Below are 20,000 nucleotides of genomic sequence, written 5' to 3'. Positions count from 1 at the left end.
TGGACTTGAAAAGGGGATGGGGGGTGGGGGGGATGGGGGGGGGGGACTCACTTGGAAAAGCCTACTGGAACATGATGAAACGTTTTGGCAACAAAGAACATCAAATCACTTGCAGTCGTCTTTTCGCTAAATGCGAACAGTTGTCAAAGATAAAATTTTGATAAAAACAAGAATAATAAAAGAATATAAGTAAAAAAAAAAAGCGTATACAGTCTTTCAGTGAAATATCTGAATGTTTCAGAACTGAATACTATTCTAAAATGGCACATATGTACCTACCTTTCTTTAAACCTGAATGCCTTTGTACTTGACTCCCATTAGGGTAGTACCGATTCTTGTTGAGAAATCTTTTTTTCTGTCCGCCCTCAAATCTTAAAAGCTACTGAGGCTAGAGGGCTGCAATTGGCCGGTTAATCATACACCCTACAATCATCAGAAATACCAAATTGCAGCCCTCTAGCCTCAGTAGTTTTTGTTTCATTTCAGGTTAAAGTTAGCCATAATCGTGCTTCTGGCAACGATACAGGAAGGGCCGTCAACGGGCCGTGGTTAAAGATTCATAGGCCGCGGCTCATACATCATTATACCGAGAACACCAAAAGGTAGATACATTTCCGGTGGCCTTGAATATACGCTGTAGCGGCTGCACAGAAAAGTCAATTGCGCAGAAGAAACTTCATCGCATTTTTCACTTGTTAATCTCGTTCTGCACCGAGTGATGTTGCTACTTTAAAAATTATGCTTTTCACTGAATAACAGAAATAATACGCGGATATTAAACTCCCAAGTGGATATGCCGTCGTCGCCTAACACTGCGCGTGGCCGTTACACCCGACAAATACCGGTTAAGGTTTTCCTACTTCATCGCAATTATGAACAACCGCTACACCGTATTTGCTTCAATATGAGTAGAGTAAAAGAAATAATTGAGAAGAAAATATTTAAGTGGGTAACCTCGTACCTTCCATGGATACTAACCCAATACGATGAACATACTTAGTACGCTGCCATGTCTCATAAATAAAAGCCTAATGCAGACACTTACCAGAAACCTCCACTCTCTTCAAGCAAACATTTCATTAATAACAAAAACTCAGCTTTTCAGTTGGAAGACTTTAATCGGATTGCGTTTCGGGGACTATTTTGCAAGCGACAATCATGAGGAGACCATCGTTAAGGAAAGAAAAGAACGACGTATGTTATGCTATGCAATGGAGGATTCATTCTATGACATGAAGAGAGATGAAGATTTATATGTGGAATTGCAATATAAAATTTAGCTCAACTGCCCAGTGCAAGGAACAAAGTCATTCAACGCTGAAAAGGAAATTGACAGTAAAATGGTTTGAAAGGTGTAACAGGATGAAAACTTCGCAGTTGCAATATGCAAGAACTGTTAGGAGAGGGGGGAAGTAAGATGGAAGCAAGTAAATTTGAACGGAGGCATAGCAAAGGAATGGCAGGGGCGCAGCTTAGGGTCGAAGAGACGCTGTAAAGGCCCTCAAGCAATGGCTATTTAGACCTTGAGTAATGGTTACTGACGGCAGTATTCTCCCTAGGGGTAAAACTTATAATTATACTCTTGAGCTAGTATACTCTACGAATAGAGATTTTGAAACTATATTAAAACCTTAAAATCCGAGTTGTTAAATTATAGGCTAAAGTCGGTGGTACGCATAAGCTTATTTCTGAACCAAATTGCGACTACAACAGATTAACTGAATTTGGGGTTTATTAATAGGAAAAAATATAAAAAAAAAAAAAAAAAACATAATTCTCGTTGAAATATTGTAAAAAAAAAAAAAGGTCAGCACGATTTTTAATATAAATAAATAAATAAATAATCCACAAATGCTCAGAGACATCACAGACGCGTCCGTCATTTCAGCAAACGCGCATCCAAAAGAGATAAACGTAAGTAAAGTAAAGTGCATCTCGCTTTTAGGAGAGTCTCTCAATAGGGAGTGTAAATGAAAATGGAGAAAAGAAAGTCCCTGAGAGAGATCAAGTTCTCCTTTTGATGAGATGATTATTGGAGAATACTTATGAGATCTTTTCCCCAAACAGAAGTAAATTTACATCCGACAACTACGACATATTTCATCGCTGGTGATTGCATAATATAATACCAATAAACTGCAGACGGTTAACTATACTCTGTTTTTTTTCCATCTGTCCATCCGCCTGTGGTGTTTCCGCATGGTAACACTGGGTCCCGGGCTTTAAATAGTTACGCGATGTGTAAGTTTTAAGTAAATAAAAGGATATCTGGGTGTACATTTGCAACCGAAAAGTGTTTTAATAAATTACTGTATGCTAATTACACCGTTAATATTCGAAATAGGGTATTATTATCACTGTTGAATGTAAGCTGTATGTAACTATCTAAAGCCCGGGACGCAGTGTTACCATGCGAAAACACCACAGGCGGCCTACAATGTATAAACTACTCTGATCCGTTTATGTTAGCCTTAATATTTTAAAAATACACCAACTGTGCAATCGAAGAAACATATGATGGATTCTTTTATTCTTAAAAATCACTTCATAGTAAGGAAAAAATAATATAATGTAATAAAATAAATAGACATTCCTATATTCAAATCAAGGTAATTTAACTTTGAACATAGATGACGGCAGGTTTGACTGCAGGTATAAAACCTTATAAGGACAGAAGTTCAGTCCTTGGATTTTCTTGGAAATTCTCAGCGTGGCAGGTTCAAACCAGGGGCCACAATCAAACTGTTAAATAACACTAACAGGGTATTTTCACTGCAACAATAAATACAGCTGTACCTCAATACATTAAAAACAATCAGCAATTAAACTTTGTTTTATTTTTTGTTTTTGGGGGATGGATCTCGTGAACAGTGTTTTTAATAAAAAAAAAAAAGATGCATTAAGTATTCGTAACAATAGACACTACTTATTATTATCCTACAACAAGCAACCTTCCAACATCAAGGACTCAAACAACATTGACGCCACGAGCAATTCCCTCGCAAATCACAAAAGAACTTTCAGGCGTGAATCGTGAATGACCCTAAAAAACAATCCAGGGGATTTGGTTAATGGAAAAACTATAGATACAATGTCATGATACTGTATCCCACTACACCGTTATGCAAATTAAAAAAGAAAACAAAATCTATATTCCCATTTACAGTCGCACCCATAATCTTGTTTTATGGCGGTGAAAGTTCTTAAGTTTATTGTTACCTAATAATTTCGTCAACTTTGACCTGAAACATGATATTTTCAAATAATACTCTGCATGAAGAAAAATGTTTATAAAGTTCTGGAGAACCTATATAAGTTTTGAGCCTATCTTCAATCAAAACTTTCATAATTTTACATGAAAGCTCAGCAAAATAAAAAGAATTCATAAATCAGAATCTTAGAATGGTAGTGACCATCCATCAATCTTTTCAAGATTCTCCCACTACACTTTACAAAATGTATAAATAAAAAGAATTATAAGCAGGGCTTAAAACACAGCAACTTACAAACGACTGCTACATCTAGTATCAAACTTAGGAAACTATTTTAGTTCATAACATTGACCACTTTGCAAGAAAAAAAAAATAAATAAAAACATAATTGCTGAATCGAACCTCATAAACTTCGCCAATACCGAGAAGCTGAAAGGAGAACAAGATTTTAAACAATGAAGCAACGGAGAGAGAGAGAGAGAGAGAGAGAGAGAGAGAGAGAGAGAGAGAGAGAGAGAGAGAACGTCTGTTTTGTCCTTTCATACCAACGCACTTGACTACAAAACAGTGATTTTGTACGGCAAAATTTACTTACTAAGAAATTAACAATTACAGATATTATCATCAAGAAATAAAAAAAAAGGCATAAATCATCAAAAGTTCTTACTATCAGATTCACCACTCCTATTGCAATAATAGCATTAACCCTAGTGAACTTCGAACATGATATATAAGACCGGCAATATTTCAGAAAGAAATATATTCGGCAGGACGCAGCGAAATTTTGAGCAAATCCTGAATCCATTCAAAAGTTTCGAGGGGTCTGCCATCTCCCTCTCCATTTAATTCGTATTACGTCTCCTGGATGGTAGTATTCAATCATTCATCCCTTGTGCTATGTTAGACTGTGTTGTTCAAAAATCATATCTACTGAATGAAGCTTGATTTTCCCAAGTTCGGATTCGCGTCCCCCTTCCGCTGACGCAAAATAGTGCGCTGGAGGCAACGAATTCATATCCTAATCTTGTGGGGAATACCAGTTTTTTTTTCAACTGCCATTTATTAAATTATTTGAGATGGCTTTGTCTATCCAAAGGCTGTCAGATGTCAATGAAAGGAAGAAATGAAGAACCCTGAAAAGCAGAGAAACGAAGAATAGTCAACAGTGAAACATCTATTACAAATCTAGTTCTAAATATAAAAACTTTACCAGTTAGATTTTTGTCTCTTGCTTTGTCAAGATATACTTCAGGAAATACGGTAGCCTGTTTTCGCATGCAAATCTCGGTAGCATGAAGAATTACTTCGAATGTTACATAGCAGTCTACGGGATTTCCATTCCTTTTATTTTTTCGAATGTTAATGACGAATATTAATTACCAAAATATTTCATGGTATGGAAGAGTTTATTTATTTATTTATTTATTTATTTATTTATTTATTCATAAGTGACTGGTAAGGGAACGATGTCAAAGAAGACTTTGCTTTGTGTTTTAAGATAAGAAGGTTAAAAAGTTGGTAATGATTCAAAACTGAATGCTGCGGATGGACTTTCAATATTTTCAACATATGCTTGATAGGCCCAAAGTTGATGAAATAAGGGAGACGGGGTGCGTTCCTAGATAATACTGGCTCCCTGTTACTTTCGTACTAAAATGACTTCACAGGTTTATTGTAGCAAGTACCCACAATATGAGCTACGTAACACGAGACCCTATTTATTGCAATAGTGAACGGCTCGTTGTTATCCAAGGATTAAGGACCGACAACACGTAGAGCTCGCAGTAATAAACAAGAAAAAATGCCCCTAAATTTATTCGGCGCATTCGAGCTTACTGTACATCCGCTACAGCGTATAATTAAGGCAACTGAAAATAGATCTGTCTCTCGGCGGTCTTGGTATAATGCTGTATGGGCCGCGGGCTATGAAACTTTAACCACTACCTGGTGATGGCATCTATATGTCAGAGGCACGATTATGACTAACTTTAATCTTAAAGAAATTAAAAAATACAGAGGCTAGAGGGCTGCAATTTGATATGTTTGAGGATTGGAGAGTAGATGTTCAACATACAAATTTGCACCCCTCTAGATTCAGTAGTTTTTAAGATCTGAGAGTGGAGAGAAAAAGTGTGGACGGATAGACAAAGCCAGTGCAGTGTTTGATATGCACTCCCCCGGAATATGCACTCCCCAGTCATTATGATACGAATGAGTTGCACTCCACCAGTCATTATTGTACATGTAATTCCCACTCCCATCCACCCGTTAATGCTATACAGTATTAAGTACTCTGCATTCTATAGTTGCTTTCATACATAGAGTTTAGACAGAATTGTATAGTTGTTTATATATTATATTCAGAGTGCTTGGCATGGCATGGTTTGGCTTTTAGAGTTCTTGGCATGACATGGCTTCGCTTGACTTTTAGAGTTCTTGGTTTGGCTTTGCTTGCCATTTTGAGTGCTTGGCATGGCATGGTTGGGCTTTGCTTGGCTTTGCTTGGCTTTCAGAGTGCTTGGCATGGCATGGTTTGGTTTGGCTTGGATTTGCTTTGCTTTTAGAGTGCTTGGTATGGCAAGGTTTGGCTTGGCTTGGCTTGGCTTTTAGAGTTCTTGGCATGGCATGACTTGGCTTTGCTTTGCTTGCCTTTTAGAGTGCTTGGCATGGTATGGTTTGGCTTGGCTTGGCTTGGCTTGGATTTTAGAGTTATTGGCATGGCTTGGCTTGGCGCCTAGAATTCTTAGCATATCATTGCTTGGCTTAGCTTGACCTTGCTTGACTTTTAGAAGTTTGGCTTGGCTTGGCTTGGCTTTTACAGTGCTTGGCATGGCATGGCATGGTTTTGCTCTGTTTGGCTTTTAGTGTTTGGCATGGCATAGTTTGGCTTGGCTTAGCTTGGCTTGGCTTTTAAAATGCTTGGCATGGCACGGTTTGGCTTGGCTTTTAAAATTCTTGGCATGGCGTGACTTGGCTTAGATTTGCTTGCCTTTTATAGTGCTTGGCATGGTATGGTTTGGCTTGGCTTGGCTTTTAGAGTTCTTTGCATATCATGGCTTGGTTTGACTTGGCTTTTAAAGTTCTTGGCATATCATGGCTTGGCTTAGGTTAGCCTTGCTTGGCTTTTAGAATTTTGGCATAGCATGGTGTGGCTTGGCTTGGTTTGGATTGGCTTGGCTTGGGTAGGGTTTTAAAATGCTTGGCATGGCATGGTTTGGCTTGGCATTGCCTGGCTTTTAGACTGGCTGGCCTGGCATGGTTTGGCTTGGCTTTAAGAGTTCTTGGTATGGCATGACTTGGCTTGGCTTTGCTTGCCTTTTATAGTGCTTGGCATGGTATTGTTTGGCTTGGCTTGGCTTGGCTTTTAGAGTTCTTAGCTTGGCTTGGCTTGGCTTGGCTTGGCTTTTAGAGTTCTTGGCATATCATTGCTTGGCATGGTTTGGCTTTCCTTGGCTTTTAAAGTGTTTGGCATGGCACAGCTTGGCTTGGCTTTTAAAATTCTTGGTATGGAATGGCATAGCTTGGCACTGCCTGGATTTTAGAATGGCTGGCCTGGCATGGTTTGGCTTGGCTTTTAGAGTTCTTGGAATGGCATGACTTGGCTGGGCTTTGCTTGCCTTTTAGAGTGCTTGCCATGGTATGGTTTGGCTTGGCTTGGCTTTTAGATTTCTTGGCATGGCATGGTTTGACTTGGCTTTTAGAGTTCCTGGCATGGCATGGCTTGGCTTGGCATTGCCTGGCTTTTAGATTGGCTGGCCTGGCATGGTTTAGCTTGGCTTTTAGATTTCTTGGCATGGTATGACTTGGCTTGGCTTGGCTTGGCTTGGCTTGGCTTAGCTGGGCTTGGCTTTTAGAGTGCTGGCGTTGCATAGCTTGGCTTGGCTTGGCTTCAAGAGTTCTTGGCATGGCATGGCTTGGCTTTTAGAGTTCTTGGCATGCTTGGCTTTACTTGCCTTTTAGCATGCTTGGCATGGCATAGTTTTGCTTGGCTTGGCTTTTAGAGTTGTTGGCACGGCTAGGCTTGGCTTTTAGAGTTCTTGGCATGACATGGTTTGGCTTTTAGAGTTCTTGGCATGGCTTTGCTTGCCTTTAGAGTGCTTGGCATGGCATGACTTGGCTTGGCTTTACTTGCTTTTAGAGTGGGTGGCATGGCATGGATTGGCTTGGCTTGGCTTTTAGAGTTCTTGGCATGGTTTGGCTATGCTTGCCTTTTAGAGTGCTTGGCATGGCATGACTTGGCTGGGCTTTGCTTGCTTTTCAGAGTGCTTGGCATGGCATGGTTTGGCTTGGCTTGGCTTTTAGAGTGTTTTGGCATAGCTTGGCTTGGGTTTAAGAGTTCTTGGCATGGCTTGGCTTGGCTTGACTTTAAGAGTTCTGGGCACTGCTTGGCTTTTAGAGTTCTTGGAATGACTCTGCTTTGCTTGCCTTTTAGAGTGTTTGGCATGTCATGGTTTGGCTTAGCTTGGCTTTTCGAGTTCTTGGTATGGCATGGCTTGGCTTGGCCTTGCTTGGCTTTTAGATGGTTGGCATGGCATGGCATGATTTGGTTTAGATTGGCTTGATTTGCTTTGCTTAGCTTGGTTTGTCTTGGTTTTGCTTTGCTATGCTTTTAGAGTGCTTTGCATGGCATGGTTTGGCTTTGCTTGGCTTTTTGAGTGCTTGGCATGGCATGGCTTGGCTTGGCTTGGCTTAGCTTAGCTTTTCGTGTTTGGATGGCATGGTTTCGCTTGGCTTGGCTTAGCTTGCCTTTAGAGTTCTTGGCATGGCATGACTTGGCTTGGCTTGGCTTTTTGAGTTCTTGGCATGGCGTTGCTTTGCTTGCCTGTTAGTGTGTTTGGCATGGCGTAGCTTGGCTTGGCTTGGCTTGGTTTATCATTAGAGTTTGGCATGGCATGGTTTGGCATAGAATGGTTTGGCTGTGTTTGGCTTTTAGAGTGGTTGGCATAGAATGGTTTGGCTGTGTTTGGCTTTTAGAGTGGTTGGCATAGAATGGTTTGGCTGTATTTGGCTTTTAGAGTGGTTGGCATGGAATGGTTTGGCTGTGTTTGGCTTTTAGAGTGGTTGGCATAGAATGGTTTGGCTGTGTTTGGCTTTTAGAGTGGTTGGCATGGAATGGTTTGGCTGTGTTTGGCTTTTAGAGTGGTTGCAAAAGAATGGTTTGGCTGTGTTTGGCTTTTAGAGTGGTTGCAATAGAATGGTTTGGCTGTGTTTGGCTTTTAGAGTGTTGCAATAAAAGAATGGTTTTGGCTGTGTTTGGCTTTTAGAGTGGTTGCAATAGAATGGTTTGGCTGTGTTTGGCTTTTAGAGTGGTTGCAATAGAATGGTTTGGCTGTGTTTGGCTTTTAGAGTGGTTGCAATAGAATGGTTTGGCTGTGTTTGGCTTTTAGAGTGGTTGCAATAGAATGGTTTGGCTGTGTTTGGCTTTTAGAGTGTTTGGCATGGAATGATTTGGCTGTGTTTGGCTTTTAGAGTGGTTGGCATAGAATGGTTTGGCTTGCCATGGCTTGGCCTTTAGAGTTCTTGGCATATCATGGCTTTGCTTGGCGTGGCTTGGCTTTTAGAGTTCTCGGCATACTTACAATTCACATAGAAACTAGGGGAGCGCGTATAATATGGACTGGGGACCGGGGGAGGGCAAATCATACGCTTAATAGCGAATGGGGAGTTACCTTTATACGTATAATAATGACTGGGGAGGTCAAATTCAAGGGAATGCAAATTATATGTGACACCGGCAATATAGTTTTCTTTTAAAGGAAACTAATAAAAAGAGAAAACACTTTGATATTAACGTAATGTCAAGATGTTATTTTTTACTTTTCTCTGCATATTAAATTTACTCAAAAACAGTTTATGTGTGGGATGAAAGTCTCCGAAAGGGGCAAGACAGTCTTTTTCTGTTTATTCACTGAATTTGTTAGTCGGGACTTGTTCATATAACTTTTATTTGAGGATATTTAAGTATTAGCTGTTGTTTTCTTTTCTTGTTCCATAATATATATATATATATATATATATATCATATATATATATTAATATATAGATATATTATATATATGATATATATATGTATACGTAATAACATATATATATATATATATGTATACGTATTAGTATATATTATATATATATATACTATATATATATATATTATTATATATATATATATATATATAAATATATATATATATATATTTGTAAGCCAGTTTTTCACGTGATTTGTATGAGATTGTCAATGTCAATGTAAAAGAAAATGAAAAATAGAATAAACTTTATCCCAATAACACCAGGCGGTTTTAATTCGCACTCGAGAAGCTAGGAACTGCAATCATTCAACATAGCCCATCATGTGGTCAGTAATACCTCTTCCATACATACACACACACATAATTATATATATATATATATATATATATATATATATATATATATATATATATATATATATATATATATATATATATATATATATACTGGTAACCCTTCAGCAGATACGAGTTTAATAGCAATAACCACGGTGTCCTTTCGGATTGTGGCTTCTTCACACTTTGTGGACACGCGTGTCTACAAAGCCAAAGGTCTTAATGGAAGAGTATGAATAAATCCTGACATCTGCAGCAGGACTCGAAACCCCATCCGTAGTATCAGACAGATGTCATTTAAATCTGACGTCCTTTGAAGGGTTCAAACCTGCAATCGGATTGTCAGAACGGGGTTATGTTACCCACCTGATCTAGAGAGTCCATGGACTTCAGAATTCATTCGTTTTCTTCCATTTGGATCATAGTCTTTGCAAGTGACTCGCGTGTCCAAACAGTATGATGAAATCAGAATTTAAGAGAGAATCGTCGTTATTACAATAACGTTATTTACCTCCAGATTTCTTAACATAACTAGTTTGTTATGAAAGGGCAAATTCAGAGACTAAAGGCGTTCTCTATCTCATATTCAGGTAGGATTTAGTTAGGGAGTTCTTTAATAATAATAATAATAATAATAATAATAATAATAATAATAATAATAATAATAATAATAATAATTTCTTCCTCTTTTTGCTTCTGTAGCTCAAGTTTCTGGTTGTTGGTTACTGTCGTTGTGGTGGTCAGTTGCTGGATGACGACCTCCAAGTACCTGACCGTTTTCCCCTTCAATTGGGCTGAATACCTGGCTACCGGACGAAGCTCCTCTGTTGCCAGAGGTTACATTTACGTCGTTGTCGTTTAATCCTTAATTTCTTTCCATCATTACTGAGCTTTGCTATTTAACCCATAGCTGGACCCTACCCCATCGGGAATAGGTACTCATTTCCAGCTGAGTAGACTGAGGAAATTATGGTAAAGATCCTTTCCCAAGGAATCAACTCCGAGGAGAGCGGTCACCCATCCAACGACTGACAAGCCCCAATGTTGCTTAATCAGTCCATTGACGACCTAATCCGCTCAGCCACGGCGCCACGAAAAATGAGACCATAAACCACATAGCAAGCGAATGTCCGGCACTTGCACAGAACAAGTGCAAAAAGAGGCATGACTTAGTGGCAAAAGCCCTTCACTGGAGCCTGTGCAAGAAACACCAGCTACCTTGCAGTAATAAGTGGTACGAGCACCAACCTGAAGGAGTGATAGAAAACGATCAGGCAAAGATTCTTTGGGACCATGGTATCAGAACAGATAGGGTGACACGTGCAAATAGACCAGACGTGACGTTGATTGACAAAATCAAGAAGAAAGTATTACTCATTGATGTCGCAATACCATGGGACACCAGAGTTGAAGAGAAAGAGAGGGAAAAAATGGATAAGTATCAAGACCTGAAAAAAGAAATAAGAAGGATATGGGATATGCCAGTGGAAATTGTACCCATAATCATTGGAACACTAGGCACGATCCCAAGATCCCTGAAAAGGGATCTGGAAAAACTAGAGGCTGAAGTAGCTCCAGGACTCATGCCAAAAAGTGTGATCCTAGAAACGGCACACGTAGTAAGAAGAGTGATGGACTCCTAAGGAGGCAGGATGCAACCCGGAACCCCACACTATAAATACCACCCAGTCGAATTGGAGGACTGTGATAAACCAAAAATAAATAAATAAATAAATAAAAAGTTAAATAATAATAATAATAATAATAATTTTTATCATTATTATTATATATGGCTCAAGGCCATATACATTGAATATTCAAAGAATAAACAATAACATACAATCTAGATTTATAAGTTAACATTAAAAAAAAAAAAATATTAATCGGCAATATCCATACTTGCTGAGGGAGTATAAAAGATGGTAATCAAAATAATGGCCATAACCTAATAAGATTGAGAATCGTTAAAAAAATTGGATATAAAAACTATATTGATTATAAAAACAGTAATAATGAAAAAAGAAAAATACCAGTAATAACAATAATCATAGCAATACAATAATAATGACAGATTTTGCAGGTGACATTTTGCAAAAACAGAGATTAAGTCATTTAGGGAACAAACGCCTCATTCTCTTATCTTTCCCTCAATTTAGATCTTCTTGCCTCACTACTTAGGATGCTTTGTATGATCTGCTGTTTCGCAGTCGGGTGATCACACTGGACACTGTTCACCTTACAATGATTTTTAAATTGTCCAGGCGGTCTTCTGTGAACATCTGGGTGGCGAAGTGGTAGCGAAGAGTGTTTGCGATGCGTCTCAAACTGTCATTGTGAACAACAGTGATACGTCTCATGGTCTCTTTGGTTTAGTTCGTCCACAGGGAGCACCCATACTGTAGCATTATGATCGGAAGAGATGCAGTTTCAAGTCCCTGTGACAGAAGGCAAACCTCCTTGCAATCATGTTGTCAGTTGCACATAGTTTACGACGCCTCTGTTCTATGTCTGCCGTATCTTTTAGGTCGTCCGTGATAATGTGGCCCAAATACGGAAATTCGTGCACGAATTCCAGCCGATGATTTCCGAGGAAACTTTGTGGTTCTGCAATTTGCTTAAGCGATCTCGGGAGCAGCGACATGCTCTGCAGGGTTGCCATATGCTTTTGGCTAAAAGTAGCACAAACAATCTTAAAAAGTACTGTATACACACACATTTATAGCATAATACAAATTACTATTTATCATATCTATAAATGTATATTGTATGCACACACATTTATAGCATAATAAAGTTATTACTTACATTTTAGTGGTTGATCCTGGCTATATGGTACACGTTTCTTTTTCAAAACTGAAGTAAATTTCTCTTTTCAAAACTGAAGAAAAAATTTTTTTTTTTCAAAACTATATCTTTTATTGCCTTTTAAAACAAACCTAAATTGTTCCTGTTCAAAACTAAAGTACATTTCATTCTTTCAAAATCAATAAATTTTTCTTGCAAAATTAGGACACTTCTTTTTCGCAACTAAAGTACACTTCTTCCTCGTAAAAATATAATAAAAAAATAAAAAAATAAGGCATATACTACTCTCTTCCAAATTTACTTAGAGAACCAAGTCATTCAGTAGGCTTTCCGCAATACATACTGCTGAGGTACGAAGTTACTTCGAATACCGGCATAATTTTAACGTACGAGTGGAATAAACTATTGCCAATCCATTGGAAGTGGAGTGATTATTATTATGATAATTAATGGAAGTAATCCAAATCGAATAAAAAAAAACAGAAAAGCTGTGTAGAATACACGTCGGACCAAAACATTACTTCCCTTGCATGTTGCAATAGATAAATGCTGAGGTGAAAATATTCAACATACTTGTAACGTACGAGTGGAATACACTATTGCCAATCTATTGCAGTAGATCATTGGTGTGATTATTATTATTATTATTACTATTATCATTATTATACAAGATGAATGGAAGTAACCCAAATCGAATAAAAGAGCCCAAGTCAAATCTGGTCGCCCAAAGGTGTAAAAAGTAGCCCAATTTGTGATATGTAGCCCAATCTGGCAACCCGTCTTGGTTTCGTTGTATAGGATATCAAATTCCTCTGCATATTGGCGGCAAGTGTCGATGAGTCGTTGGCTACCTTGCACTGATGGGGAAATCAGGACCATATCGTCGGCGTAACAGAAGTTGTTTATAGTTGTTTCACTGACAGTGCATCTGATTGCAAGTGAGTTCAGTTTGGCATTCAAGTATACGTGTTAAACATGTATGGAGAGAGAATGCCCCCTTCCTTCCAGCTACCCATTCTCTCTCTCTCTCTCTCTCTCTCTCTCTCTCTCTCTCTCTCTCTCTCTCTCTGAAAATTCCACTCCTCTCCAGTAAAACTTTTTACATTCAGATTCTACAAAATACGTAGTCAGTTTGAGTACCTTACGATTTTATGTAATAGTTTTTTTTTTTTTCTCATGCATGCGGTTTGATTAGTAGACCTTAGTTGGTACCTAATACAACTACCTTTTACAAAGGAAAACCCATGTTTATGATGTCCAATCACTCACAGAAGATAAAAACTATTTTTGGTACACTTGAAATCGAAGGTTGAAGGTGTAATTAGAGAACCGAAATACGAAACAATTGAAATTTGCGATAAAAAATATTCTATTTGCCATTCATTAACAGTCAAATTAATAACCTCCAAAGCAACTCGCGGATTCTTGAATCAGGCAAGAGCCTTATGCGGAGGCTTATGACAACGCCGGTATCATTTCACAAATCTATCACGGCTTTTGTAATTCAATGACAATCATCACAAACCTTTCACTTTCAGGTTTACATGAAAACGTAGGCGCTCAAAAAAAAGCTATTTATGAGCATTGTAAATGAAACTTCTGATTTCATCTTAACTAATTATTGACACTTATTTCACGTGGTGTGTATTTCCTTTTCTTTTTAGATAATTATATCTGATGTCGATGAAGCTTTTGCCTATTTCTGTAAAATATCCACTTTTCTTCACCTGACCCCTTGACGATTGTTTCTTACAGCATGCTACAATAACCACAATAACTGAGGTTAATTCCTCACTAGCACTTAACAATGAAAAAGCAAACATGAAGGTTATGGTAGTTTTCAGATACTTTGGTATGGATGACAAGACATCAGAAGAAAAACTGCGTCCTGGTGTTTCATGTACAAACCATTCAATTATTCTCAGTTCCGCTACACTGCGATATCAAAAAAACCATTATTAGGTAAGACATTACTGGGTTGAGAACATACAGACGAGAAGGAAAGAACTTCAGCAAAGAAAGGTAAGGGAAACTTTTCAGAACATAAGCCTGGATCTAAGCGTAGCATTATGACTGACAGGTCGTGTAACAAATCATCGACAGACTTCGGTCTTGGCACGCAAGATGATTTTCAGTCCCTGGTATTGAGCACTGAAATATGGTTGCGAGATTTATGCTTAAGCATCAACAATATCATTTTCTATGAAGAAAAGTTCTTCTAATATCAGAAGAAACACGAGATTATTGACATCACAGAACTAATCTACTAACTAACAATGAATACTCTCCAATTGTATATACTATACTATATCAATATGCTCCGAAGCCCCGTAGAGGTGTTGATGCCGTCAGTGCACCTCAAGGGGTAGACTATTCATATTACTATAGGTTACTTGCAGCGTCCCTTCGGCCCTTAAATTCCATCCCTTTCATTCGTTTTACTGTACTTCCATTCATATGATCTTTCTTCCTTCTCACTACCCATCCTCTCCTAACAATTATTTCAGAACAACTGCAAAGTTTTCCAATTGTTACACCTTTGAAACCACCTCCTCTCACAGTCATTCCAAGCGCTGAAAAACGTCATAGGTCCCAGTGTTTGACGTTTGGCCTAAACTCTATATTCCACTTCCAATTCCAGTATTCTCCAAAGGGTATCACAAAAACCAACAATGTTACGAAATCATAAAATATGAAATATGTGTGCGTGTATGGGTGTATAATGTTATTGTTACAACGACAATGCTCTCTTTAAGTCTGATTTCATCATACTGTTTGGATACTCACGAAGACTATGATCCAAATGGAAAAAAATGAATGAATTCTGAAGTCCGTGGACTCTCGAGATCACGTGGGTAACATAACCCCGTTCTGACAATCCAATTGCAGGCTCCAGCCCTTCAACGGACGTCAGATTTATTTTAATATGACCTCGGTCTGATACTACGGATGGGGTTTCGAGTCCTGCTGCAGATGTCACAATTTATTCATACTCTTCCATTAAGATCTTTTGGCTTTGTAGACGCGTGTCCACAAAGTGTGAAGAAGCCAGAATCCGAAAGGACCACGGAGGTTATTGCGATTAAACCCGTACTGCTGAAAGGTGACCAGTAGATATACTATATACTATATTACTGTTTTTTATCATCTCACCGTGATTCAAATGTCCTTTAATATCTAAATTTGCTCTACCTCGGAATCAATGTTTTCAACCGAAGGGGAATTTTTTAGTTGATAATAATAATTTCGTCCTCTCGTGGTTCGAACCACCGCCCAGCGGACTCATGAGAGGAAGAAATTATTATCCACTAAAAAATTCCCCTTCGGTTAACATATGAGAAAATATATCAATTCCAAGGTAAAGTGAATTAGATATTTAAGAGCATTTGTAGCTTGATCAGCATGTGTATGAATCACGGTGATGTGATAAAAGTTCATAATATGGCTACGTGGCAGCAAATGTTCGACTTTGTTGTAACACGGCAGAGGGGGTTTGGATATCGATTCTAATTACAAATACTTGAGTTCGACAGTGGATTTGTAAGGTCGGAATCGTTATCAACTTATATACCTCACTTGTTGGCCGAGTCGATGACTCACTGATGTCCTGATTTCTCCTCTGTCCGCTGGGCGCTAGTTCGAGCCCACGAGAGGACGAAGTTATTATAACTAAAACATACCCCTTCGGTTAACATGAAAATATTTTGATTCCGAGGTAGAGCGAATTAGATATTAAAGGACAGTTGTAGCTTGATGCATATACATATATATATATATATATATATATATATATATATATATATATATATATATATATATGAAGAGGTGTTACTAAACACATGGGACATGTTGATTGATTGCAGTTTTCAGCTTCTTCAGTGCGAATTAAAACCACCTGGGGTTATGGGGCTAAAGCTTATTCTCTATTTTGATTTAAATTGACATTCACATACAGATCACGTGAAAAACTATCTTATAATGATATACTATATATGTACAGTTGGACACAGGTTTGCCTGGTACACCGTCTTGAAAGACTTCGAAAAATTACATGGTGTATCAATGTTTACTGAGGGAGATGGGGGGAGAACTCCTTCTCTGCTAGCAAGAGTTCCACCAATAGCTCTAGAGTTCGTTTGGTGGGCGGACTTATTAGGTAAGTGGGAGAAAGACACACACACACACACGGAGTAAAAAAAAAAAAAAAAAAAAAAAAAAAAAAGATCTGAGCAGTTTATATCGTTTGTAATGAAGATTGTTGTCTCACTTGTAATATAAGTTTGTTTATTAAGGTTTCATTTAACTTTCGGCCAAGACGTTATCTTACACATTGTCTATATATCGGTCATATTCATTACACAATACTTAAAATGTATCAACATTTTAAAGTTATATTGGTAAGGTTATTGCCGAAAATCACGATTGGATCTCTCTACAGTCAGTTCCATTAAAAAACAGAATAAAAAACTTTATTCCTGATATACTTTCATCAAAATCGAAGGTGTGGCAAAAAAATTATCACCACCAAATCCTTTGCCACACAAGGATTAGCTGGTTTGACATTTCTGACAACCTCCTAGGCCACCCTTAACCCCGCCCCCCTCCCCCCGCACAGTTCATACAAATGGAAAGACAAGCAGTGCAAACGGCCAGCAAGGCCTCTAATAAGGCACTAAGTAGTACAGAAACAATATCGATACAATAAGCTATGAAGGCGCGCAAATTTAAAATCTTTAAGAACGTCACATGACGTAAACAACATATGTGGGACGACTTCTGCAACACGTCATATGACGAGGTTGACCTTTTAAGGGTTAACGTTGTTTTTTTTCTAAAATTATGTATGCACTGATATTATTATGACTATATATTTCGTTGACCTCAGGCGATAGGTGAAGTCATTTGGGCTTTCCTTATAGTGGCTGACATAAAGAGAGCATCATCTACTGAACTGACAGTTTCCTTTTAAAATATCCTACAGAGCATATGACCTTATACTCAGTAACGACAACGACGGCCAAAAAATATGCCACATTTTTACTCTTGTTCATATAACTTAGATTTTAACCAAAGATACTACATTGAAAATATCAGTAGGATATAAAGCATAACATTTCAAATAATGGAAACTATTTTAATAGACTCCAAGAAGCTAATAAGCGAAAATAACTGGCGAAGTATCACTATCATATCTGTATCGGCCGCACCACAGAGAACAAAGTATACAGGTAAGGCATTTGTGTTCCTTACCGACCTCACTGTATGAAAACAGTGCTCGGCGAGTCATTCAGTTCTATAATTCAATGCTGTTAACAAGAAACGGTGATTAGGAAGACACATAAAAAACATGTGGGGCCAGAGTAAGTAGGAAAGTTTACTGCAATACTCTCAATATTGTATGGAGGCATTATGCCATTTTTTTTTTACAGATACTTCGAATATTATATCAAGAATATCATGGTTATAATAAAAACTTGTTGTGAATTATGTTTATTAAAACATATAATGAAATAACTAGTGAGAACAAAATGAGGACCATTTTATGTCCTGTTACAAAAAATATAACATTTATATTATACAATCTAATACCTTGACCATCCACCCTCTCTCTCAGTCACTTCCCTCAATCTGTCGGACATCGAATGAACAAGGTTGAAAATTTGCTGCGGTCTCTGTCTACAAATTTCCCACTGAGAGTTGATGTGAGCCATGGTTTGCTGTGTTGTTCTCTCATGTTACATTTTCCATGTGTTCACCATCTGGGCCCACACATGTTCAATCCCGTTCATATCTGCTCCTTTGCTCGGCCATTCAAGAAGAAGCAGGTTATCCTGTCTGGCAAACCACTCTTGAACAACGCGAGCAGTGTGAATGGGATCCGGTCGTGCATGAACAGGATGGGCCCTGATGGGAAGGGAAAATTCCTTTCTTTTCGTAACGAAGGCAAGAAGGAGGTTTGCAGCAGCTCAACATACTTAGCTGCTGTAAATCGTCCCTCGATACAGAACACATCACCCATACCATCCAGACACACCCAGCCCCATGGCCAGATCGAACCACCTCAACGATGTTACGGGATTCATATCTGAATGAGAGAAAAAAATGGGGTTTATTATAATAAATCTTATATATGCCTTTGGAGAATTTAAATTCTCAGTGGTGAACAACACTGAAAGAATTCTGTTGTCTAATTATCTATTTAATTATATTGAGGAAAGAGAGCAAATGCTGCCACTGTCCCTTACCTAATATTTATCTCAGAAATAGCACTCTTATTTATGTTTACTCCCTTTATATATTTTTGACAGTCCACTTCCGTGGAACAAATCTGAAGATTAATAATTTAATATAAAGAAATATGCAATTGATATTTGATGCAAGTAAAGATTTTGCTTATCATACCGAGTTCTATTTGTTCGCCAACACTGCAGCTTCCCATGCGATGTGGACGAGAAGCACTTCTCGTCAGTAAAGATGACCTGGCCTCAAAAGTCCAAATCCTTATCAGCATGACGTTCTGCAAAATCAAGCCTTCCCGCCTTATGTCGCTCCATCAAGAGCTCCTTCGTCGCTGGTATTCTGTGATGAATCCTAGTAGTGTGAAGTCTGCGTCGTACTGTCATCGAAGACACTTCTAATCCAAGGTATTCACGAATGGCCTCGGCGTTGGTTAAGGGTTGCTCTCGAGCCGCCCTGATATTGGCGTGTTCCGTGGACCCCCTGGCCTAGCTAAGAGACCATATTATCTTAAATGTTTAACTTATAATTTATATAACATCGTAATCAATTCTAGATTCTTCGAATTTTGTACTGGATGGATTGATCATAATTTAGTAAACATGGCAGTATACTTTTGGTTTCAAAAGCATATCAAATAGAACGTGATTACATATTTCCATAATATTCTCAATTTGGTTGTTAGTTATTAAAACTGTAAATCATTCCTGAGCCATCACTGAAATGACATTTAATATATAAACTATATCTACCATAAGACGCACAATGACTGTGACAGGGTGGGCACAAATAAAATGCTCTTATAGGCTTAATTTTACCGAGACAACTCAATCGACTATCTAACTTTGTTCATGGTTGAGGTCGGCAAGGGCCAACCACCCACCGGTGTGGAATTATGGAGGTGCACCTGAAATATTACTGTGCTGTTGGAATGGCTGGGGATATCTGTAGTCTAACCAAAATTATAGGAGCGAGACCAAATACATTTAAGAAAGAAACTTTCACATTAAATAAGCAAGATTAAATAACCATGAACAATCTAACATATCCACCAATCATTCAGCATAAACAACTTACGCAAGTCGTTCAAGTTCCCACTCTCCTCCCACCTTCTACTGTACCGTGGTGGGGGGACACACCAATATCACATCACGTGCAATGGCTCCTATCGAGAAGCTATTGTCGCATAAAGTGACAATTCGTCCTCGCAGCGCCAGATTTGTGTTCCTTCGATTCATTGTGAGTAGTTATGAAGTCTGACCCATTTAAAAATCCTGCTGACGACCTCACCTCTATTGGGATTCAGACTCTGTTTCGAGTCGAGTAAAACAATACCATGATTATATCATTATATCGTTCCTTGATTGTAGGATTAGCCAATAGG

This window comes from Macrobrachium nipponense, chromosome 3 (genome assembly GCF_015104395.2).
Source record: "Macrobrachium nipponense isolate FS-2020 chromosome 3, ASM1510439v2, whole genome shotgun sequence".
Lineage (NCBI taxonomy): Eukaryota > Metazoa > Arthropoda > Malacostraca > Decapoda > Palaemonidae > Macrobrachium > Macrobrachium nipponense.
The sequence above is the reverse complement of the archived record's forward strand: the minus strand, read 5'-3'. Positions refer to the sequence as shown.